At 39.4% G+C, this 26,874-nt stretch overlaps 1 protein-coding gene across 2 annotated transcripts in view; it reads right to left on the bottom strand.

The window, feature by feature from the left end:
* The window catches only part of Ppp3ca (protein phosphatase 3 catalytic subunit alpha), a 290,646-nt gene that overhangs the window by 180,668 nt on the left and 83,104 nt on the right, over nucleotides 1–26,874 (bottom strand). The gene's annotated exons all lie outside the window — the stretch shown is intronic.

The following is a 26,874-nucleotide window of genomic DNA, read 5'->3' as shown; positions in this document are numbered from 1 at the left end:
TGGCAGACATGTGACATGTACTTATACTGGAACACATATATACACATGAAACAAAAATTAAAAAAAAAAACTTTCAATCCTAAGTAATTATAGCAAAGGGCTAATATGAAAACAATGACTTTCTCTTTTCTACTCTAAAACATCTGTTATAGATGTAGATTGAATAAAGGCTGTTTTGTACCAAGCTATATAAAAATGAAAATTTCAGCACTTGAAGCAAAGCAATCAACTTTGATGTTTTATTGATGAAGCTACAAATTCAACCATTAGACTAAAAAAAAAAAAAAAAATGGTGATAAGAATTAGAAAATCCATGCTTGTTTTCAACAATAACAACAACAACAAAAAAAAACTATTTGTGGAAATTAAACAATGCTACATAATATAGCCATGATATTGTTGTTAAAATACCTGAAATTGTGAAAATATAATATTGCAGTAATATTATTCTTCCTGTATATGAAAAGTGTATGGCCCTAGACTATGAGTTATGAAGCATTTGAACATAAGTGGTAACAGAACTGGTCTGGCCATGCTCTGCCAAGTCTGGGACCCATCTGTGAATGTTCTGACACACCAGGCTTCTGAAGCATTTGCTAGTTCCTCATCACATACACACACACACACACACACACACACACACACACACACACCCTCACATCATAGGCATAGGTGGACACATATAAATGTTCCAGTCCTTCCATTGCCCTAGTTGTTACCACAGAGTACCTGGGCAAATCCCAATACGGAAAAAAAATAAAAATTTCAAATAATAATAATAATAATAATAATAATAATAATAATAATAAAAACAGTACCTCCTGAAACCCTGATACTATACCTGCAAGAAAGCCTGAGATGCAAGGAGTGGTTTGGAACACCGTGAGGAATGGGGCCAAGTAGTAGCTACACTGCTAACATGAAGTAGGAGATGCAGCCTGCCCATAGACAGAAGCTCTGACTACATAAATGAGTCTCCACAAAGGCTCTTCCCACCACCATCAAAAGCAAACCAAGGCCTAGCAGTGAATGAATCAGCTTGGAGTGCCCCTGAGTTCAAGTTCCAACCCCACAGCTGTGTGCATGAAACTTCAGCTTCTTAGAACTGTGCATCTGCCAAGGCACGCCTTCACACAGATGTTGTTAGAAGAAAAGTTTTCCTACATGAAAACAAACACTTTGCTGGAGAAGACTGCACTGTTCTTCATGGAAGGGCCTCAAACTATTTCTTGTATATAAGTCAGTCACCTGTACACTTAGGCTGTCTTTCATGAAAGTGTGAGAAATACTGATGACACAAAGTATCACTTGAAGTAAGTGGTAAAACACCATCATTTCAGGTAAAAAGTGGGGGAGGGAACACTTACAACTGAAGCTTGCCCGTTGTTCAAAAGAAGGCTATTATTTTTATTTACGTGTACACGCGTATGTCTGTGTCACGAGCCTCATGTGTGCAGGTACCCTTGGAGACCAGAACACACTGGACCCCCTTCTTGTGTCAGTCTCAGGCAGTTGTGGGCCACCTGACAAAGGTGCTAGGAACCAAACCTGGGGTACAAATTTTACAGCTCTTTTTAAAATCAGGCAAGGTCTAATTTAAATAAGCACTTCAACAATAAAATAAATACATCTCTATTGATAAGTTCTATGTTGAAATCACAGGTGTCTGAGGGGATAATGGAACACAAGTATGTACACTAATACCTACATACATGGGATAGATAGATCATAGCATTTAAGAAAGACAGCATGTCTATAATGATAATGGAAACTACTACAATTAAATATATTTTAGAAAATGAATGCTGATCATTTTTAGAAGTCATTGCTTTATTCTTAATTTAAAATTTAAACGAATCTTCCTTCTGCCTGATGCTTGCTCTCCCCCAGGACCTGTTGCTTTTCCCCTTACTGGACATGCAGGATTATGTAATATTAATATGAGGGAATGCACAGCTATGCACCAACCACAGTTTAGTTCTTTCTTCACTGAATATTGTGAGATGACAATGAACTATAGTTTTATGTCACTTAATACTTTGCAGAGAGAAAAATCATGCAAGAAGTTTTTGCTGGATTAGCGAGGAGACTACACTAACACATAGAACAAAGACATAATTTAACTTCTCAAAGACATAATTTAACTTCTCATGCTCAGTCACACTCAGGACGCTTAGAGCTCAGGGCGTCATTTCCCTCTATATGTAGCATCTCTCCAAAGGAATTCTCTTCAATGACTCACTGTCAAGCCATGCTTGACTGAGGATGAGATATAACACAGGAAAATATGATGTAGCAAATAATTTTTAATGAATATGAATTCTTCATCATGGAAGGCGAGTACTTAAAACACTTGGGGTTCAAGGAACTCAAAATAGAAGTGACCTTTTCAGCCACCCAAACAGGGAGTTTTCTTTATGATCACCAGGTGACTCTTCTTCATGAGGTAACTACAAAAGGTGGCAGAACTGTAAACTCTCACCACTTCTAAGTGAGAATCATTGAAAGGGTAACAGAAGGGAAGCCTTGGGAAAACTGAATTATAACCCCAAACCATGAACACGTGGCATCTGAAGCATTTATGAAAGTTACTATCAAATTGGATTATATACATATATTTATCCATTTCCAACTGAGATGTGGAAACTCATAAACAAACTAAGCAGTAGCTTGCTTTGAAAATCTATGCAAAAGGAATTTTACATTTTATCTTTCCAATTTGTCTTAAATTAGGACTCCATTTAGTTCATGAAAAAAATCAAAACACAGTCTTTCTATGCTTATTTGAAAAAAAAAAATTTTTGTGGTAGAGTTGATTTTGATTATGTTCTCCCAAAGACGCCTTTGTGAATGTGCAGCAATTACTGAAATTTGCAAAATTCCAACTATCAAAAGTTTCAACAGTAGAAAAGAAATCAGGCTAGCTAGCCCTTACAAAGAGAAATGTGTCCCAGGTAAAATGCCCCAAGAGTCACAGGCAGCAGCAGCCACACATGCTACTGTGAGCAGAGCCATTTAATTAGAAAGGCTCAGGAAATGTATAAACTCTGAGAAGATAACTTCCCGAAAGCATAGCTGGTGTGGGTCCATTTGATGATGGGTTTGGTTTTCCAATTAACAAAATGTGAGTGGCTGGCTCTTTAGGGAATTTTTGAATGGATGTTCAGCATGTAATGCTTCAGCTTTCCACTTATCAGCATTGAACAAGTAAGTGCCTTCTACTGTAATATTAAATGGGCTTGATCAGACGTTATCTACCAGAATGTTAAGTCTAATGACTATCTCTATTAGTTCAAACATGTGCTGCAGAGGGGTACAGAATACATATTCTAAAGAACCAACCAAAAATATGATTCGATAAAGCCTCAGAAATACCTCCAAGAGAGAACCAGCATCCTGGAACTTCAAAACAGTAATAACATTTCATTAGTGAAGACTTTAATTCAGGAGTTTGGATGTGCACATGTGTAATATACTTTGGGAGAAAATGCCTGGTGGCCTGGAATGGCCAGCGCTAAGGTTCCTAGGCTAGGTCCATCAGCAGCTTCCTACCCTGGAGTCTTGCTGCTTTACTGCACTTCCTTAGTGAAAGAAACAAAATGGCTCTTAGGTAGGGTTTAGTTCCTGGATGTAGGAGAACCAGAGCATCCTCAAACACAGAAAGGGTTTAGTTCCCTGATGTATGGTAGCCAGAGCATCCTCAAACAGAGAGAGGGTTTAGTTCCCTGATGTATGGCAGCCAGAGCATCCTCAAACACAGAAAGGGTTTAGTTCCCTGATTTACGGTAGCCAGAGCATCCTCAAACAGAGAGAGGGTTTAGTTCCCTGATGTATGGCAGCCAGAGCATCCTCAAACAGAGAGAGGGTTTAGTTTCTGGGTGTATGAGAACCAGAGCATCCTTATGCACAGAGAGGGTTTAGTTCCTGGTAGGAGAACCAGAGCATCCTCAAACACAGAGATTTAGTTCCCAGATGTAGGAGAGCCAGAGCATCCTCAAAGACAGAGAAAGGGGGATTTTGTTATAACCTCTTCTCTCTAAGTTGCACTTTCTAAGAATTGTTTTGATCTAGTCATTGCTGGAAAAAGTAAACCTTGACTTGAAAAACAAGAACAACAAAACAAACAAAAAACAGCCAGGGAGGCTGGTAACATGCAATGAAGTTGAGGGGTGAATTTATAAAGAGGGGGGAATTGATAAAATCTGAGACCTTAGGAAGTGATTGCAAGGTTGTTGGTCTCTGCAGTTCCCGGGGCCAGATTTCGGCTATTGCTGCCTTCTGATGCTAGTGGTGTCCACAGGGCAGCTGAGAAGGAGTGGAGAGAGGCACAGGGAGGCAGAGAGCACTCCCAGATTAGTAACTGGCTTAGGACAAACAAGGGAACAAAAGTGAAAGGGAAACAACAGGTAAAGGATGGGAGAAAATGCCCAGGGAACCGGAAAAGATGTTCAAGGGATCTGGAACAGCTGAGTTTATTTACTGCTTGTCCTGAGAATACAGACAGGCACACAGACTTACACAAACTTACAGACAGGGAAGCAGATTTCCTTCTACAAGTTTTACATTAAAGTCTCGTCATTAAAATTAGTTTGATTCCTTGTGGGCTGGATTCCTTTTGTGGCCTATTTTGAGGCCATGTAACAAATGTGTTGACAAATATTAGACCTTAAGTGATTAAAAAATCTTTAGAAACCTTTATTCCTAAGTAAAATACCTCCCTGTGTGTCTGTGTCTGTCTGTCTGTCTGTCTGTCTGCCAACTCCCTCTCTCTCTCTCTCTCTCTCTCTCTCTCTCTCTCTCTCTCTCTCTCTCTCGTGTGTGTGTGTGTGTGTGTGTGTGTGTGTCTGTTTGTGTGTGTGCACATCTTCCCTCCTCTATGAAAGTGTATTAAATTCTTTCTAGAGACACTTGTAGGTCCTACTGGGCCTACTTTTAAGACTAACATCAGCTCAACTTGACTTAAAGTTTTCATTGTCTTTAAAGGCAATATCAAAGAGAATGATACTGTTAGTTCACTGATAACTTGCTATCAATTGGAAGATGTGTTCCAAATTGTGAAATAAATAAAAACATTTATTGTTTTAAATAAAGTCTTCCAGATGCCTGCTTCTCCTCTGGCCTTTCCACCAAATTTCCCTTCAAATTGCCTCATAAATTAGCTGCATGTAATGGCACTGAAAAGCCAAAAAGCTAACTTTCTTTTTTATGAACTCTATATTATATGTGAAGAGTATGCAAACTGGTTACATACTAGACCCCATAAGCTCTTTAATTTCAACTTCCTGATGCTCCCAGCATATCTATACCAAAGGTTTCTACTTTTCATGACACATCCCATATTATTCTCAGACTTTCATGCATTCTCTGAAGTCTCTCTTCTTCCCACCTTCCTCATCTCAGAAAATTTTATACTCCATAGTCAGGACCTCATGAGGCATCTTCAAAACCCACAGTCATCCCAAAGGCATATGGGCAATTTTAAAAGAATCAAATTGCAAATGTCAGAATCTCCACTTTCCTAAAAGTATCAGCACAAGGGCAGTCCAGACGCTGGCTCTCTCTGCAACCATCTTTGTACCAAGTGCTCCTCTCCTTGTGATGGCACACTGGTCCAGGCTTCAGAAGCCTATAGAGCATCCAGCCACCCAGACAACACAAGGTGCTGCTGGTTTAGAGAGAGAAATAGTAAAATATCAAAGATAGAGCTTGAAGTCACCAGACCACTGGTATCTAATTATCAGGCCATTTATCTTAAAGTTAGAAATCAGAACTGAGATGTTTCAGGAGGCAGCAGGAGTTTATAGAAACAAACAACAAAAATGAAGACATACCTTTTCTTACCAGAAGTTGTCTCATTTCCTCTGATGGTTTGACAACTAAAAACCAGGTTTAGACAATTAGGGGAGAGGTGGTGATAGAAAACAGAAAGCCAGACATATATAATTGATTTTAATAAATGAGAAGCCCTCCCAACACCAAGTACTTCCCCACCTTAGCCCCATCCACTGCTGTTTCTACCACTCACTCACTATTGTGCTCTGAAGAAATTCACTTAGTATATTTCACATTTTTCCTGAAAGCAAAAGTTCCTGGGATGCTGACTCTCACCAAATCAACCTCAGCACCTCAGGTAAACCCTAACTTGACGTATATTTGAAAGCTGATAACTGTAAATAAAAGTGTCAGCATTAGTCTTTGAAATCCTGACTTGATCGCAGCAGCCCGTGTTCTGGCTCAGGGGGGTGAGGGTGATTCCGAAAAAGAAACAGCTATCAGAATGTGTCTACAATGCCACTGAGTCACCATAGGCAGGCATGCTGGGGTACCTTTTCCAGCAATAAGAATGAACTAGGCTGACTAAGCCATTCAGTGACTCCGGGGAATAACAGCAGACACTTCTTATGTGCTCTGCCAAGATTCCAGACATAATTGTTGGACACAGAGCAAAAAAGGTAGCTTTTTTCTTTAAAGAAAAAAATAAATAGCTCTTTGGTTTTGATAATGGTAAGAGTAGAAATATGAGTAAGCATATGTGTGATAGACATAGCTACCTTATCTCTACAGTTGCGAACCTGCAGATCAGTTCATCTCTTCCTTAATATTTGACGCTGATCTTGATCTCATTCTCTTAGGGTCAACCCCATATGCTAGATGCTGAGGTGCTGAAATTCTCGCAATTTCCTTTCAAAACCACCTCCATAAAGATGGGGTTATCTAGAGAGACAGCTCACTTAGGAAAGCATTGCCACTTGACCCTGACGATCTGCTGTTCGCTCCCTAGCACCCGCAGAAAAAAGGCAACACCTGCATACAGATGCACGTTCCCTTGCTTTCACAAGCACTACATTCACATATTAAATAAAAACAAATTTTTTACATTTTAAAAGGGGATATCTTACTTGTTAAAGTTTCTTGTAACTCTTTAGTCAGTCCCATGTCCTGAAACCAAAAATCACTACTGTTGTTACTTCTGCCCATGCTATTCTAAAAAAATCAATTATTAAAATTAACATCATTCCATTTTCAGTGTTTCATGTTTCTGGTCTCCCATCCTTAAAAGAAGAAACCATCCATAACAGAGAAAAAACACCACCATACGTTTGCCATATTTATTAGAATACATTTAGGCAATTGAGCCTACCCAGGGGATAAGCCTAGACTACTAACCTGGCGCTCACTTAAAGGACTTCAGAGTGCACAGACATTTTGCTTCTGACACAAAACACCTCTGTAGTCCATGACTCTCTCCATCAGCTTTTATTTATTTAAATGTCACTTCCACTTATTAGGCACTATTTCCCAAAATAAATGAGCTAACAATAATGTGCACTTTTACAAAAAATAAAAAAAAAAATGAGATTTGGGTAAAGACATGGATGATTTTCTCATCAGAGATTATGTTTAAACAAAAGGCACCTAACTGCAAACCAGAAGACGCTATACATAAGCGTCTGGATCTAACTCTGACCCCAGACCACTCTACCCAGGCACTCTTCCCAAGTCTACCAATTAGGACGTGTCAGAATCTAGACTTTCCTCCCCTGGGCTTCCAGGAAGACAGGCTACTGACTGTTCAAATCACCCAAGGTTATGGGACTTCCTGTAGTCACTGTCCAACTATCAAGGACCTCACCAGCTCCAAGGTTCACCACATGACCACAGAATCCACTTACTGCACCCGTGTCACATTTAATTGGTAATTTCCAAACCCTCACTCCTGTCAGTACCACAGGGGTTCGTTCTGGAACTGCTCAGATCTGCACACAAAGCTCATACTCTATCTCCCAGCACCCCCACCCATACACACAGACGACACATAGCACATATGGATGACACACACAAACACAGCATATATGAATAACACACACACACACACACACACACACACACACACACACACACACACACACACCATATATGAATGACATCATTATTGTAGGTACACAACCTTCCAAAAATAAAATACATTTATTTTACTTTGATGTTTTTTTTATTGGGGGTGGGGGGTCCAGGCAGTGTTTCTCTGTGTAGCTCTGGCTGTCCTTGAACTCACTATGTAGAGCAGGTATATGACTTGAACAGCTAAGGAAATACATTTTCAAACTTCCATTGTTTTACTTAATGCTGTTATAAAAAAACAATTTAAATTTTATCTAAATGTGTTCAATGTCTTCTTTTTAACTCTGATACTACAAACCAATGAAAAGGCTGATGGTATTACTTCTATGGTAATTTCATTTTTAAAAAGCTGCTTTATTTTATTGACAAAATAATGTATGGTTAAAAAATTAGGTGTCTTGCCACAGTCCACTCCTTTTAAGCTTTTATACTCTATTACTTTTTTTTTTTAATATACATGGACTTTTAGATACACTCACAGAGAAAAACATACATTTGTGCAAGTGGAAAATTTAAGCTGAATTAATCCATTTGTACTTTAAAATAAATTTATAAAATATTTCATATAACAAAGGTGATAAAAGTTGGATACACAGATTCAAGAAAAAAGTGGTCTGTTGCTTAAAGATGAAACACTGAGAAATACTTAGTGAAAATAAAAGCAAGGGAAAAACACTTAAATTTATTTTGTTCTAAACAGAGTAGTGAATTTCTTTGACACACACTAGGATCTAAAAGCACAGAGCTTAAAGAGCTGAGATTCAAAAGTCATGGTTTTTCAAAAATCCATATTTATCTCAGGCCACAATGAGAACCTTAATTGCCATGGTGGGAAGCCCTTGAATTTTAATGGCTGTAATTCACCAGAGGCTAGAACTATTTTCTCAAATATACCCTATCACCAAGCACTCACGCAGCCTTCTCAGACACTTATTTCTCACTCTGATCTAAGACGTTCTGAATGTCTTGCAGTTACTGCTTCATTGGCACTTCTATGACTCATAATTATTTTTAGGATCAAAAAAAAAAAAAATCTAACGTACCCATCCTCCTGTTTGCAGGTCCTCCTGAGTGTAAGGAGAGCTCACTAACCTCCCATTGATCATTCAATTAGCTTTCTTTATCCACAAACACTGGCTAAAGATAAAGTTTACTGAAGGTCAGGGAACAAGGCCCATAAGCAGAACTTCAAACAAAAAGTCTACCCTGTTAATAGCACAGGGACCACACAAGAGACTTAGCCTGCCCTATGTCCCTCCATATCCTCATACCCTCTTACATCCCCCTTGCACATATGCACTTCAGCATTGCCCCATATCAGAAGCACACTAATAAACCATCATCTTCAAAGTCTCTGCTCTCCCTATGTGGTGCTTCTTAACAAGATTTAAATATAAACTCATTCCTCAAAATACCTCAGGACTCATCCATCACTGTTGATTACACCCTTTCTCAATTTTAAGAAAAATAATCCCCAAATCTAATTAAATGCAGAACTACCCAACTAAAAAACCTAAGCGAAGTTGATTTTTCATTTTCTGAACTTCACAAACAGAAGAACACAATTTCACTTGGCTCCAGGAAAGAACCCGGAACACTTCTACAACTGTGGAGAAGCCAAGAGAAACCAGAGAAAAGCAGACAGTGCACATGCACATGAGGTGCTTAAGTATAAGCTGCTGCAGAGAGAGAAAACTGTCCCTCAATAGTCCATCTCTGCCCCCCAACTGTTTTCTGGTTGTTTTTCAGGGAAAGCTGGAATGGGCCCTGGATACTGAACAAGTTGTAGTGACAGCTGCCAGCCCACAGCTGGCTGAACTAACCCACTGGAGGCATTACATCTTCAGGTAACCAACTATATCAAGGATTCCACACGTATGTCAAGGCAGCCGAGAATCATAGCCTTGGACACAATGATAATTAAAATGTAGCTCCTCCATAGTGTGTGACTCAAACACAGCTAGATCTTAATTACATATAATCTATAATAGTTGCATTAAAGATATTTAGGGTAACAGAGGGCTACAGTGATTGACTCTTGGGAAACTACTAGGGCCCAGGAGCCTTTGGTCTGTACCTCTTCTTAATCTGCATTTCTGCCAACGCTTGGATTCAGAGGGGGTAAGCAGTAGTTTGAAGAGTAAGTTCAGGCAGAATCTGAGTCAGAGTTAGGCTAGCGAACACTCTGAAAACTGTTTAGCCCTTTGGAGTTTCTGCACATAATAGAGTTCTCATCTCTCTGGAGAAAAACATGACATGAAACCGAGGGGATCTCATGCTGCAGCAGAAGCTACTGGGAATTACCAAATTACCTAAAATTAATGGGATGTGGCTCTTGGTAATGAATAAATTTATAGCTAAATGATGAGTACCTCACACTTCTTATTCCTCTGGGTGAGATGCTAGAAGAAATGGTCCCCCAGGCCTAGTGGAGAGGGAGGCATGGTCCATGTCTCTCTCCCAGGCAGCTCTCTTCTCTCTCCTCTCCTGACTCAGATTCTGGTTGTGTTGCATGGAAAAGAAAGAGGTTGGTCTTTTAATTTAAAATCTGGGGTGCTGGGCAATCAGATGCACAGATAGCAAAGGGTGAGAAAGAGAAAACTGGATTCAGATTAAGATGGATGTAGAAAAGATCAAGATACATCAGAAATGTTGATATGTTCTGTGAATAGAGTAAATATTTTTATTTTTAAAAATAAAATAAAAGCCAGGAAGTGGTGGCACACGCCTTTAATCCCAGCACTTGGGAGACAGGGCCAGGCAGATCTCTGTGAGTTTGAAGCCAGCCTGGGCTACCAAGTGAGTTCCAGGAAAAGGTGCAAAGCTACACAGAGAAACCCTGTCTTGAAAAACAAAAACAAAAACAAAACAAAACAAAAAACTAAAATAAAATGGTAAAAATGTAAAGACCCATCAAAAACATTTAAAAAGCCAAACCTGAAGGTTAGAATTCCTACGATCCAGCTCTGTAGGATCAAAACCAACAAGGGTCCCTCTCCCACGCTGTAGCACTCCAAGTAAACCTGCAGAAGCAACAATCCATCCCTGAGACACAAAGACACAAAGCACCTTTATGAGGAGAATGGGGAGTAGGAGGATAGAGGCAGAAGCCTCGCTTGAATTATTGCAGTAACACAGACCTGTGTTCCTCTGAGAAAAGTCAACATCTACAGGCCCTCAACAAGAGCCAGTGCCAAAGTCATTGTCAACACACACAAGCTCTACACACGACTGAACAAAAGAAAGAAGGTGTGAAGATGGCTTGTAAAACCAAAGACCAGATGATCTCAATCACTCTATATTAAATGACCAAAATAATATGTTCGTGTTAAATTCAATTCAAAATCACTGTTAACTGCACTGAGCTTTATAATCACCACTAATGTATATATACTATACATATATAAATACTCACCTACAAATTCTCATATATGTATACAAACAAGAGTCAGACAAAGATAGATGTGCCATGTAGCCCAGTCTATCTTTAAATTCATGATTCTCCTGCCTCAGTCTCTCAAGTGACAGGCAGTTGGGAGCTGATATTGTGAGGATGCACTGTCAATCCCTGCATTGTTCTATTCCAGAAGGAACAATGAGATAGTCAGTGGCATGGCATCTCATCCACTATACAGCTCCCCCGGTTCTCTATTCGACTGAAATCCCATCCTTCGCTGACCCTCAAACATACTCAATGGGGCTGAGACTGTAGCTCACCATTAGAGCTTTGGCTCTACATGAATGAAACCAGTGGTTTGATCCTTAGCACATGGGCATGCACAAACACATTCAGAATTACGTATGTATCACATACACATAAGAAGATATCTTACGTTGTTTTATCTAGAAAGGCTAGTGATCGTTATTGAAATTCTTAATCAAAGACTAATAGGAGCACCTAGATTATAAGAATAGTAAGAGGTGGCTGGCTCACAATTTACTTACTTCTAGCTGCCAATTTGAAGTTTTATGTTAGACACTAAATGAGAGGGACTAGAAATTAAAGACATGACCTTAATCACTTACTCCTTTTTCTTTTAATGGTTATTTTTAAAATCTAATTATGATACAAACATACTTATATGAGATGACCTGGAAACTACTTTTTGAAAATCCATTTGAAAATACTTAAGCTAAGAGAATAGAAATCAAGCCTTTTTTTTTTCTTCATGTCAAAAAGTAGTCAAAATAGTGCATCACAGAATTACAGAGTTTCCAGGTTGCCAGTGCCATTACCTATGCCAAGTAGCAGCTGACACAGCCAATATTGTTAAGCGAGCTCAGGGGTTGTTCGTGAACATAGTAGTCCTAAATCAAGAGTGCTTCAAACTCTGAGGAAATCCTTGGAAGAAAGCCTTGTACCCACCCTCACAACTTAAACTAGACGAAATCCCTTCTTGTTTCCCCTATCTCCTCAACTTCCTCAAACAGCCAAGTCCTACTCTACTCCTGAATCTGTTTCAAGCAATGCTCCAAATTCTGTATGCACCACATACAAGCCCACTTACATGCATACACATGCCCACCACAGTGAAGCACAAATCCTGACAGATGTGCTTACTCATGCACCTAAGGATACAGAAAATTTATAACCATCTATGTACAATCCAGGCTGAAAGACAGTACACAAAATGATGTCATGACTTATAAAAATAATCTGAAGCCTGAGAATCCCCCAGCATGTGGCTACACGTGCAGAGTCCAGCTCCTGGTCCTTCCCAATCTCCCAGTGTGCATTGAGGTGAATCTTTCCATCCTTCACTTTGCACATACATTAATTCCCAAACAAAGGCAGCTTAATTATTTCCAGCTCAAAATTAATAACTCGTGAAGGAACAAAAGTGAATCCAAATTAATCCAGAAGTTTTGGGTTATATGATGGGGATGTGTATGCTTTGGAGAGATAAACAAATGTTCTCTCTGTGATCGTGGTCCCTTATTGTCTATTTAGTAGATTGGTGTTCCTGGGATCACAACTTTTCCACATATTACTAACATGAGAGGCTATATCCATCACTCCATTTTAAATAAATTCATTTTTGGTTCTGAAATGTTGTTTCAAAACATACTTCCCATATAAAAAACTCATACTAGGCCCCTCTTCCAATGGGATGCATAATCTTTACTCCCTAACAAGAAAAGCCTCCTCCTTACCACACAAAAATAAGGTAATCTATGAACTTCTGCAAGATCTCCTTATTTTGTGGTTTAGTCGTTCAAATGGTAAAGAAGAGTTTCAAAAGAGGCCATAGAATGCACCTTTTCAGGCTACAAGAGGAACCTCGAAGCAACATCCAAAAGTATATGCACCCAGAGCATAATGTTGAGAGTGCACAACACTACTTCACATCATGGATTTCCTCCTGCAGAGCAAACTCACTAAGACAATAAAGGTTCAGTCCCCACCAAAGAGAAGAGCCAAGGCTCATACACAGAGAACTGTACCAATGCTGCTGCCAATGAAATGAAGGGAGAGAAGAGAGCCAGGATTTGAAGTCACACACACTCTGTACATTAAAGAGTACAGGATATTTTAATAGCTTTTCCTAACATGGTGACTTAAGTGAGTGAAGAGTTTGGTACCAAGTTGACGCTGCTGTAGGCGGGGCTTGCAATTCTGTTCTGCACTACAATACCTGCCTATGAAATGTTGACTGAGATGCCAAATACAGACTCTGGAAGAAAACTGCGTGAAAGTAGACTATTATAAGTCACTTCCAAGCTACGCCATGAAATTGAGCAATCATAACCATCAGTCCACATGTATTTAAAGTTCTGCAAGAATGCAATGAGATTGGTGTATAGTTTCTCCAAGCTCGTGTGAATGAGTTTGTTTGTTTGTTTGTTTGTTTGTTTGTTTGTTTGTTTGTTTTTGGCTTGCTCAGTGACTCTCCAGCAAGGGTTTTAAAAGGACAGACAATGTGATCACACAGAAGAGAAAACTCCCAGACTGAACAGGATAATCAGCAAAGGCCACCTTGCCCAGCTCTCCCAGCCTCAGCACCAAACTGGGACTGTTTGTCACTTGATCAACCCACCACCTCAGCCCACCCAGCTCAGCACATGGCCACCAACCCAGTCACATTACTGTAATGCAATTTGAACTCTTAGGACTCAGGCCTGATGCTTCTTCTCCTTATCACTAACAGTACAAGTAATGACTGTCCTCCTGGAGTCTGGAGATGCAGAAATCTATTTCTCTGTTACCTGGCCTGCACCATACTTACCTGAACATATAACATCTCGTCCCCCAAAGCATGGATAAATGGAACAACTTAGGAAATGTTGCAATCGTGTTTAATTCCAGACACTTTTTTTCAGCTATCAATTCCCCCTATCCTTCCTCTAAATGTATTTTCCATCTCTTTCCCAATCCAGTTATTCATATTGTCTCTTTGTGCCATTTCTACCTCTTTTTAATCTTGTTGGTAAATTCTGCTAGTGTTCAGAGACTAATAAAAATCATTCTTCATTCATAAAACCGTCCCTCTCCCTCTTCTTCCTCAGGTCTCTGCCACCACAAGTCAGAGCACGAACTGCTTAAAAGGAGACCTGGAGCCCTCCTTAGGACTGAGTGTCTTCTTTCCTTCTAGTAATACGCTCATGCAGGAGCGACAGACCAAAAGCAATGAACATTGGAGCTACCTTACGGAAAAGGCTAATGAGTCATTTCTTATTTCTGATCCTCTTAAAGCAACAAAACCAAATAAAGAAATACAGCAATTGAAAGTGACTTGAAAACATAGCTTTTGGTGACTTCCACCTAAAAAGGAACAAGGAAAACTGCAAGGATTTAGAAATTTAAAAAAGTAACAGAACTGTTTTCCAGTCAAAAGACAGTCAGGCTGAGCTTGGTGGCTGCTGCCTGTAATCAGGGCAGAGGCCAGACAATCCCTATGAGTTTCAGGCCAGCCTGGTCTACATAGTAAATTCCAGACTAGCCTGATCAGAGCTACAAAGTGAGACACTACCTCATATTTATTTATTTGTTTGTTTTGGAGGGAGACCATTAAATCTTATTTAATTAGAAATTATAAGATATTTGGATTATGTAAGGTATTTAATCTATTTTTAAAGAGAAAACAAATATATATAGTTCTAAATAACTGAAGGGTAAATCAGGGACACAGACAATAGGCATGTACACAATGATGTGTAACATATTTCTTTAAATAACATGGTAATAACTCGAAGGTGAAAAGGATGCTTCCTTCTGAGACAGTTGGATAAACTTTAAATTTGTTGCTGTTTCCTGTAGCCTTCACCTTGGCCATCTAGCTATTGCTCCCAGCATACCCCACCCCCCAAAAAATAAAGAATAAGAAAGATTCATTAGCCTTAGGAGAGGAACATGTAGAGGAACCACAGAGTAACTCCTTAGGAGCAAAGAAAACTAGTTTGCAATCAAGCCCAAGTTCTACACAAATTTACAACTAGAATTGAAAACTCCCCAATCTTATAGTTCTACACAGATTTACAACTAGAATTGAAAACTCCCTGATCTTACAGTTTTAGAACACTTGGCGACACATTGATGTGCAGTAAGTAATGCCCTATGTCAGGCTGGAAAAGCTGTATCAACCTATGCCTGCCTCTGTGTCATCACAGAAGATCTTCCTCCCGCCAAAGTTTTCCATGTCACATGACAATATTCTGCATGTTCTACAAAGAACATTGTCAACATCATTTCTGTAGTTTGTTTCTATCAAACAAAGCCTTCAAAAAATTTAAGTCACCCACTGTAAAGTTTTCCCCATGCTTATTTAATATTTTTTTGTATTTCATATCCAGTATTTTGTGATTTCTTTTGTATGTTTTAGGATTTCTACAGAAGAAATTTTTTGACAGGAAACTTAACTATTAGAGATCTGAAGGGGCAAAACAGCAACCTGGCAGTCATGAAGAAACAAAATGAAGCAATAAATTTATTAACCTTTATGAATATACTGTATATATACCTCTTAACTGGGCACTGGCTGAAAGACAGGAAACTCTTCTGTGTCTTACAAGACAATAGAATGAGTGACAGAGAGAAATACAAATACACATGAGGAAGGGACTGGAGATATATGGCATGAAGAGCTAATATCCAAATCCATACTGTAAGAGAGCATGTGTTTAGTTAAGCATGAATGGTACTAGAAAGAGGTATGCAGACAAAAACACACAAAGGACATAAATGAAGTCTGCCCACTGTCTCACCCGTAGCTCCACTAGACATTTTTACAATATGACCAGTGAGATCCCTTTGACCTCGAACTCCCACTATCCTGTTACAATTCAGAATGACAGAGGCATCTATCTTATACAGAAAAGAACTTCAGCTTTAGACCCAGAGAGACCTGAGAGAGAATTCAATTTCTAGATGAAAATTCCTTCCTTGTAGTATGCATGTTATAATTGGCAGGGAAAAAAAAGGCAACTGTCTCTAGAGAGAGCTCCATCACAAGTGTGGATGACCCTCATCTCTCAAACATTGAAATGCACTGGTACACCATCACTTTTTTTTTTTTTTTTTTAGGAGCTGGGGACCTAGCCCAGGGCCTTGCACTTGCTAGGCAAGCGCTCTACCACTGAGCTAAATCCCCAACCCCAACACCATCACTTTTACCAGACAGTGAGCCACCCAGTTGTTTGCATGCATCCCTGCAGGCCAGAAGAGGGCGCCAGATCTCATTACAGATGGTTGTGAGTCACCTTATGGGTGCTGGAAATTGAACTCAGGACCTCTGGAAGAACAGCCAGTATTCTTAACCTATGAGCCATCTCTCCAGCCCCAGGAAAGGATTTTTATCCTCACCAATCACACTAGCTGATGAACACATAGATCAACTCAGTTGATGTTCACCTGATAAAGATGCATGCTGGATTATCTCATTGTGAATCAAACAATCTGGTGTGTGTGTGTGTGTGTGTGTGTGTGTGTGTGTGTGTGTGTGTTCATGCATGTGCTCTACATCAAGCAAAAAATTACTAGATTCTCCTGTTTTGTTGGTTAGAAACGAGGCTTCACTCAGTAGTCCAGCAGGGCCTGGAACTGTCACTCAGGCTTGTCTTGGACTCACAGCGACCTTCCTTCCAAAGTCTTCTATGCTGGAGTTTCACCCATGAGTTATCTGCCATGCCAGATCAGACTTCTAACTAGTAGAACTGCCTAAGTTTCCTGTCTTCCCCATATAATTAGCTACACTTTGCAATTCAAACCTCTACTGAAATATAACCAAGACTTCTATCAGAGATTCTTAAAGATTAAAGAACATTTAGCATCAAAAGCCAGCAAGTTACCATTGTTAGAGTTTTAGAATAAGCTGAAGTAGAGAGAGATCACTACAAAGCTGGACAATATCAATTTCTTTTACAACCATTTTATGAACCATGGGCATAAGTTTAATGCAACTTTGGTTTGAGGCCAGCCTGGTTTATATAGTGAGTTCCAGGGCAGCCAGAGCTACACTGTGAGACCCTGTCTTGAAAAAAATCAAAACCAAAGCAAACAAATATAAAAAACAAATTAAATTTAGCTTTGCATCTTTATTTATGCTACAAAATGCAAAAGCCTGTGAATTCTATTAAACAATTCCATCAAAAACACAATAAAAGATCTTGGAACAAGACTGCTAGAAAGACTACTCCAAGAGGACCGTGGGGTAGGATTTTAATGTTTCTTTTCAATTTATTTTCTCACTCATGAATACCAAAGTCAATACATTTAAAAAATTAAAATTAAAAAAGTCATTTTTGTGGTTGGGGATTTAGCTCAGTGGTAGAGCACTGTCTAGCAAGCGAAGGGCCCTGGGTTCGATCCTCAGCTTCCAAAAAAAAAAGTTGTTTTCTTTAAGGGTAAATATTAACATATCAATTTCTTGGTATATTCATTTTAGTTATTAAAATAAGTTTTGAGAACATGAAAAAATTGATAGCAGACTTTGACTTTCAATTCTACTTAATTATAGACCTCTAAGGTATTTACCTCTGTGTCTGTTTTGTTTTCAAAGCATGGTATTGCGTCATTGGCCTTCTCTGTCAATTCTGCAATGAATGCCATGCTTTCACATTAGAAAGCTCAACTAACTCAAATCAATCGGGTATTTTCTATTATGCCACATTATAGAAAGTGCTCAACAAATAAATTAGTAACATAATGCAAAATCTGAGCAATTAATTTTGAGTTAACTTTGAATAAATTACATATAAAATGGTCATTTCTTTATTTCCTTGCTGCCAAAGTACAACTGAGTAGCCATGGCCTACAGTATTTTGGGTGACTGAAAATTGTGTTTCTGAAATGCTACACTAAATGTCAAAAGAATAGTTTACTGAACATCGTATTTAATAGGCATGTGTTCTCTGTACATTTAAATGTGCTTTAAAAAAACAAAGAGAAAGAAGCTGGGTATGGTGTGTTGCCTTTAATCCCAGCATTAAGGAGGCTGTGAAAGGTAGATGGATCTCTGTGAGTTCAAGGTTAGCCTGGTCTACAAACTGAGTTCCAGGGCAGCCAGGAATGTTATGCAGAGAAACTCTGTCCCGAGGGGGTCAGGGAGTTAGCACATGAACAAACAAAAAATAAATAAATATAAAGAATAACTGAGTTCTTAGAACCTAAGTGTCAGTGTGATGTCTATTATCCATCAGACCAAACCTCCTCTTAGTGTATTACCACATTGTCCTCAAACAAGGTAAGTCACTTGGCCAAGGGAACAAGTTAAGGAGGTTCTTGAGAATGTCTAGGCTTCAGTGTCTGGCAAGAAATACAGTCTCCTGCTACCTTCTCTGCCACCAGGCAGGATGACACTGTGCGTGCCTGACTGTTGATGACTTTTATTCCAAACATGGATTCCATGAGCACTGCAGAAAGTCAGCCCAAATACTTAACCTTGTAAGTCCCAAACTGTACTTTAGGACACCCGAATATTGAATTAGAATAATTAGCTAACCCAAAGTGACTTTTAAACACTTCCCATTCTGCTCATTAGCCTCACACTTTCCCCCAAGTGAGGTGAATTTTTTCTTGACTGCAAAATGCTTAATAGGGTTAATGAGCAAGATATTCCCCTTTGTGGATACCATGGGTTGTTAACATTTACATTAAGGGGAAATAAAAAAAAATTAAAGGCAAGTTAAATGTCTCATCTGTGATTACCAAGTACTCTGTCCTTTGAGAGATTACTTGGGCCTGATGCTGAGACAGGGGGACTGCTTCTTTTATCAAATAAAATATCTTCATGGACTATAAGAGAATGCTTTTGAATTTATTGTATGTCTTAACCCCAAGAAAATTCCTTGGCCTCCCTTTCCTTCCTCCCTCTCCCTTTGTCCAGTTCCATTACAGTCCCTTTTTTTACTCACAGTGACAGGGTGTCAATGTGTAGCTCTGGCTGCCCTGGAACTTTCTATATAGCTCACCTTCACGAGATCACCTGCTTCTACCTCCTGAGTACTGGGACTAAAGGCATGTCCACCACACCCAGCTTCACCTAAGGAATGTTTTGTCTCTTAAACTTAATGTCTTTATTGTGCACGTAAGTTTACCTTATGAGGAACTGGAGATGACTTCCCTAGTTCTCCAACAATGGCAGGATTATAATTAAATGGAAACAAATATGAACCAGGGAGAAGAAAATGACCAAGGAAGGGAGCAGAAAGTCTCAGAGAAGGAAGTGAATATGTATATGCACATGTCCACACTAATCATTTCTGGCTTTGTATTATACCACCTATAAATTAAGGGCCTTAAAACATTTGTATTATGTTTTAATAGCTGTAAAATTCAACCCAGAGATCTTTCCACTATATAAATACAAGACTAACACAGTGTTGATAAGTACTAACAGTAAACTTAAAAAAAAAAAAATCTACAAAAAATATAGAAGACATTAAAAAAAAAAAAAAGCAAAGACTAGTGCTCTGGAATAAAGCAGTAAGATATTTCACCTTTCTGAATCAACAATGATTTTTTTTTAAATGTCCCATAATGGTTAACCACAGGGATTCTCCAGTGTGCCTCTGAATAATGGAGGACAAAATACTGTAGAGATTAAAAGCAATATCCAAGTCACAAATGAACAAAGGCACACAATAACAAATTGCCACTAAAACTGATGTAACTCTAACACCCTCTTCCTTTGCTTGGTTGAGAGAGTAAACCTATATTGGTGCTGTATGTCTGGAAGAGACCTTTACTGTCTCCAAAGCATGAAGTACATCAGGATCCCAAGTTCCGCCTGTAAGCAAACGTTTATGTAAACACCAGAGGCTGTTGGGATGAGAGATAAAGCACAGTGACAGGCCATAGGCCATAAAGACTTCATCATCAGTACCTCAGACCCTGGCCATAGCACTACAAGGCTGCTGTCTCAGGCAGACAACCCATTTCTGAAATGGGACATTCTCCCAGACCCCATTTCCAACATAGTAAATAAGGTTTTAAGACAAAAATCTGTCTAAACAATACATTATGCCTGTTGTCCAGGTGAGGACATCAATATGCAAGATGTGCAACAGAACCCAGAATCAATCTTATATTTCATCTGATTCCTATGTCTATGTTGACACCTAAAACACCAGCGTGTCACCTCATAACCAATGAACTGCCATTTAAAACTTCTGTTGCTTCTCACCTAGAAAAACCTAGCTTAAAGCTGATTGATTTCTTGATCATATGACTAAATATAGAGAGACTTTGTATAGAAACCAGACAACCCGACAGAACCACAAGCATCCACACAGAGGCACAGCGCTCTTTCTTACATCTTCTGTGGATATATGGTTTTTGTCCTTCATGCTGATTAAACAACAAAAATTAAAGACAAAAATATAGGAGAGAGAAAAGAGAAGAACTGGGGACAGGTCTCTGCATTCACATTTGTAACTCTAGTGAATTCTTACAATTTCTGCATACATTTTTTAAAACCTTAGAAAATTTATATATTTATATCATAGTAATTCAGATAACAGTGTCTTGGTGAAATTAATAGAGAATTCAGAATCAAACTCAAGAATGATAAAGGATCATTTAAGTCAATTAAAGACAACTATCAGATAAGAAAATAAACTTTCTCAAAAATCAATCTACTCTCCTCCAAAATTTAGATGGATGCAAAACAAAGCAAAATAAAATTGGTTTTATTTTTGAACCCTACAATTGATCTAAAAGATAAATATTTTCTTTGTAATCCCTGAGTGGAAACAGACCTTCTAAGGGCATTGAAAAGTGTAACAATTAAGATTGCATAGCAGCTTAAAAGTGAGTGATTGAATAAAGAAGACATAGAAAATCTAGTTATCATATTAAAGCGCTTTGAAAAAATCAAGACTGAAAGAACTCTGCCTTAGAAAAGACCGGAAAATGGGACCCGATGAGAAGATGCTCTCATTCTAAGCATGAGGGCTCAAGTTACATCTCCGGAGCCCACACAAACAGTTCAGGCATAGTGGTACACACTTGCAATCCCAGCCTTGCAGAGGCAGAAAAGGGCAGATCCCTGGGGCTCACTTGCCAGCCAGTCTGATCTACATGGGCAGTTCCAAGCCAGTGCACACCAGGGATCCTTTTGTGTCTGCCTCCACAGTGCTGGGACCACAAGACCACATCACTCCTCCTGGTTTAAATTTTAATGTGTTCTGGGCATTGAACTCAGGCCTTCATGTTTCCAAGGCAGAGCACTCCACTGACTGACCCACTTTCCCCACCTGGAAAAATAACTTCTTTTAAATTTTCATTTTATTTATTCTTTGTGTGTTTCACATCATGTATCTCAATCCCATTCATTTCCCTGTCCCTTCGTATCTACCCTCTGCCCTTACAACCCCCCTGACAAAATAAAATTTAAGAGGGGGGAAAAAAGAAAAGAAAAATCTCATCATGGAAGGTAGTGCAACACAGAAGTCAACAGTTTGCCCTTTGATCCACATACCTTTACTTTCAAGTGTTTACTGCAAAGAGTCATTGGTCTGGTTCAAAGCCTCTGCTTTCTACTACACTATCAATGCTGGGTCCTCACTGATACTCCTTTTGGACATACTATTGTTGCCCTATGTCATGGAAATCCTGAAGCTTTATGTCTGCAGGAAGGGCCCCTTCATGTGCTTCGGCAGAACATAGATAGGGTGGATGCTGGGGTGGGCCAATTCATAAATATTTCTGGGGCTGGGGAGTTGTAGGGTTGGTCAGCCTGCCAGCTCTCCCCTGTCCTCATGACCACCAGAGTGAGCTCTCTGGTATTGCCCCAGCTAGTTAACCCCTTACAGGACAAGCAAGGAGTAGGAAAGTTTCTCCTGATTTCATGCCCTCAGGGTCGGGTCTACCACACCTACACCAGCAGTGCCAGCTCTACTGTGCTGCCTAGGCAAGCTGCAAGGGCCACTCTCCTGAGTGCTGTGCTGCAGCTGGTGAGGGGCAGGGACAACTCTCAGGGCCAGCTCCCCCACCTCATTGAGGGGTGGGGGCATCTCTCCCCAGCCCACATCACCATATGCCAAATGAGGGGCAGGGCCATATCTCCCATGCTCACTTTCCTGGGCCAGTTCACCTACACCCTTGTCAATAGGGTCAGCTCTACTGTGCTACCCAGGTGAGGTGTAGGGTCCACCTTCCAAAACGCTGCAGCTGGTAAGGGTGAGGGTCAGCTCTCTTGCCTACCACAGGTGGTCAGGGCAAGAGTATGATATGTTTGCAACTTTAAAAAAAAAAAACAAAAACAAAAAAAACTGCTCCATGGAGTTTGAAATATCTAGACCCTCTGAAATCCATATACTAAATCCGTACAAGTCTAAGTTTAATTCTGCTTTATACATACCTAAATGTCCAAAGCAAACCGCTGTTATTACCAACTTGGTGTGAGCCTGGCTCAGGGGTTTCATACCTTGTCCCTTTCCTCTCATTTGAAGGTCTCTTTTCTGACTGACGGTTGTTCCAGCATTAATGTCACTCTACCTAGAAGTCCACCCTTAACAATCATGTGAAGAACACAGAGAACTCCAGAGGCTGTTCCCCTGCTCTGACCAGAGGGCAGCCGCCACCTTCTGTGGCACTTGTCCTTAGCCTGAGGACGGAGGCGGGGACTTACCCTCTAGGCCTCCCTCTGAGGGATGAAATACTAGGCTGAGACAGGATGGCCTGGAAAGGTTCCTGGTCAATTCCAACACATTCTGTTCAGAAATCAAGTGGGGATTTCTTTTCAGTTGGTGGTAAGGGACTGTCGATTTCTGTTTGTTTGTTTGTTTTCCCTTTGCTGGACTTTTTAAGTATGTAGCAAGCAAAAATAAAAGAACAAATAGCCATGAGTAGATCCAATGGGGTGCTTCCAATATTCAATATTGAAATCAAGTGTTTTGGATCAAAATTAATTTTCCCTTCCTTCCCAGTTAAAATTAGGCCTGTGTTGGCAGTAACTGACCCACTTCCAGTTCGGCACACAAATATGTCTTCCTCTGTGACTCCATTTGGTAAACTCAATTAACTGTCTACACACTTTCTAAGACTCTTAGACACTGATCAAATTTTGACCAAGAACAGCAAGAATAATGCTGTGTACAAGAGAATAGCAGACAAAAACCACACACTGAGGGTGCTCATGAAAGAAAGATGTTGATTTAATGAAGTTATTCATGTTGAAATACAATTATCTCAAAATGGCTCTGCTTCCCCATCAACTACAACCCAAAAGGTCACTGCTACATTAGTTGTTTTTTTCAGACACCTTCTTACAAATTATATAAATGAGAAGCAAATGACGACTGTCAACGTGGCCCAATTCCACCATCTGCTCTTTGTGTAGCCAGTCAAATCCAAAGTGTTATACAAAGATTATAAACACACAGTGATATTACTGAAAGCAAGAGTCCTCATCCTGACTGCGTGCTCTCAACATTTATTCATAACGACATGTACAAGGAAATAAGTCTTTACAACGAACATACCAAGTACATGTAGGAGCAACAATTTATCTGTAGTAAAAAACTTTTTAATAAACACTAAAATAACCACCTCTGTAAACTACAACAGCTATTTTACAGAAATTTTTTTAAGTAAAATAAGAAAATATATATTTAAACAGGACAGAGAAGAGAAGTTTCATTTGCCACAGAAGTGTAACAAGGAAAAGTATAACAATACATCTATGCTTGCTCATTTGTTCCCATTTGTGGCGGAGCATTAGGAAACAGAAAGTATGTTAACTAAGGAATGCCTCTGTGGCCTGATGGCTTCACACCAGACAGTGGCCAAGTGTAGGCTGAGAACTGAATTGTACACCATCACACCACTTTTATTTTTCATAACATTATACTAGAAAACCCAATAAAATAATTTTATAACAGTTCCAAGACTTCATCTTTAATGACCAATTACAGGCAAGTTTTATTTTGAAGATTCCAACTGAGTGAAATAAATAGTATTCACAATAATATATACAAGGAAATGCTATTAATTGCCTCTTTTTTATATAAAATCACTAGGTTGGATACAGATAGTATAACACATAACTGGCACATGTGATGTAACTAGATAATAAGTTACATATTTAAGTCCACTAAAGCATAACAACATCAAGCCTTTCTGTGATGCTAGAGGATGCTGGGAATAGTTCTAGCCATTTCACACTTATCAGCTCTTAGGTCCTGAGAACACCCAGACATGGCCATATAACTCACGGGGACTGATACACAGCAAAGCATCTAATTAAAATGGAGGTCAAGGTACATGTGTGACTATTCTGTAATACAGTCCACTCTTTTCTATAATTAATATATTCTCTTTATTTATTCTAAACTTTATAAGAAAATAAAGCTGCAAATTAAAATTTTAAAAAATCATAGAAAGAAATTCACCAGACTCAGAGACTACACAACTCAATAACTTCACAGTGGATTTTATATTTTCACTATCAGATGTATTTTTATATACTTATCTAACACCGGGGAAAAAAATCCATGACAGACTTAGCACTTTAAAAACAATTAGATTTATATCTTCTTTCATAACTCATGTTCACTACCTATTACAGTCCTCCCTCATCCCCTAATACTTAGAATTTCTTGTTATCTTTTCTATATGTTGTACCCATGTGTACATTTGTTTACAATATACAGCTAGATTCTCCATGAGGCAGAACATGCAGGGTTCTTTTTCTTTCTGAGATTGTGTGGCCTTGCTTTATATTATAAATTTAAGTCCATCTATTTTCCTGCAAATGACCACACACACACACACACACACACACACACACACACACACACACACACACGGGTGAAATTATTAAGGCTACTCCAAGTAGTTGAAAGGGAGGTTTATTTTGTGGGGTAACTTACAAGTGAAGGGATAGTTTACAGGGTCTGGGAAAGGTGTGGTGCAGTCCAGCGGTGTTCTCTGGACAACTGTGCTCTGTCTACCTCCAGCATCCAGGGTCCGGAACCAAGAGAGCTGGCCCTTCTGGATCTTGGGTCTTCAGGGTTCTCTCTCGGCCTTGTAGGTGTGACAGTTACCGAAGCCTCAATGGAGATTGGAACTTCCAGATCAAAGCTGGAATGTCTACCGACTACACACACACACACACACACACACACACACACACACACACAGACACCAAATATACCAAATTTTCATTATCCATTCCTCTGCTGATGAATAACCAGACTGATTCCAATTCTTTGCTATAGTGAATAAAGTAGAAATAAACTCGGGGATACAAATAGCCCTATGTAGGGTATAGTGTTCCTTGGGTATACGCCCAGTAGTAAAAATAGCAGGGTCATATGGAACTGATAAATACTTACAACAAAGTAGCAGGACACAAAATCAATGTAAAAAAGATAAAAAAGAACAAAAAAGTAGCCTTTACTTACACTAGCAGTGTACTCTCAGAGAAAGAAAAATATTCCACTCAAAGTAACTCCAAACAAAACAAATATTTCAGGAACCAACAACGAAGTAAACATCTTTACAATGAAATAGTCGTCACAGAACCCGACAGCAGCATTTCAAGTGGGGCTCTCAGTTTTCTCAAAAGAAAACAGCTTCTTGCACTTCACGTGGAGAATGCACATCAGAACGGCATTTTAGATCTCTTTCCCATGCACCTCTCCTCCTTGGGCATTGCCTCCTCTGACCCCTGACACCTAGCACTATTGCCCTACCTCATCAGGCAAAAATAAGTTCTGTGTAAGTTTTCTAGAAAATTACATTAGTACATGAGCAGGGCTTCCTCTAACTCCTACACCAGATTCACACCCTTCTAGACACTCTAATGAACAAATCAGTCTATGAAATGTGTAAGCACGTGAGATGGAGAGGAAGATTAACCACGTGGGGTGGGGGGGGGGGTGTAGGTTCTTATTTCCCTTAGGCAGGTCCAGTGCTGAACATTCCCTAGAAAACTATACAGCATGGCACCACCCCAGGGCCTGGGAGCACCTTTGTGCTTCACTTTCAACCTCCAACCATTAGAATTCATTTCTATAATAAGGTATTTCAGTTACTTTATATTCATAATATGAAAAAGTAACAAGAAAATTCATTCATAAACAAGACCAGGGCAAACAGGCCTCAAAATGAGTTAGTCCCTACCAACTCCCAATGGTCTGTTCTTCCAAAGGCAGTTCAGAAGAGTGCTGAACATGGGCTCATGGCTGCCTAGGGCTCCAAAAACGTCCTGTTACATTAGCTGCTATTGTTCTCCACTTACAGTATTTCTTCAGTGTTGCACACTCAATGGACCTAACACTTTCTAAACCAAGGCTGGGAATTTTGGTGCAGCGGAAGTTATAAAAGACACAGATTATGCCCTCCTCACCAATATTTTCTTACACTGACTACACTTACAATTAATTAAACTATTAAACAACAACAAAAAATTCCAGTGTCTTAGTGTCAACCAAGAAAGAACTGAATCCAGCCAAGATAAATAATAGCATTATAAAATGGGAGTGATGGCGCATGCCTTTAATCCCAGAGCTCAGAGGCAGAGACAGGCTGAT

The sequence above is a fragment of the Onychomys torridus genome, chromosome 6 (assembly GCF_903995425.1).
Source record: "Onychomys torridus chromosome 6, mOncTor1.1, whole genome shotgun sequence".
NCBI lineage: Eukaryota > Metazoa > Chordata > Mammalia > Rodentia > Cricetidae > Onychomys > Onychomys torridus.
Note: the sequence above shows the minus strand (reverse complement) of the source record. Positions and strands in the feature narration are given on the sequence as shown.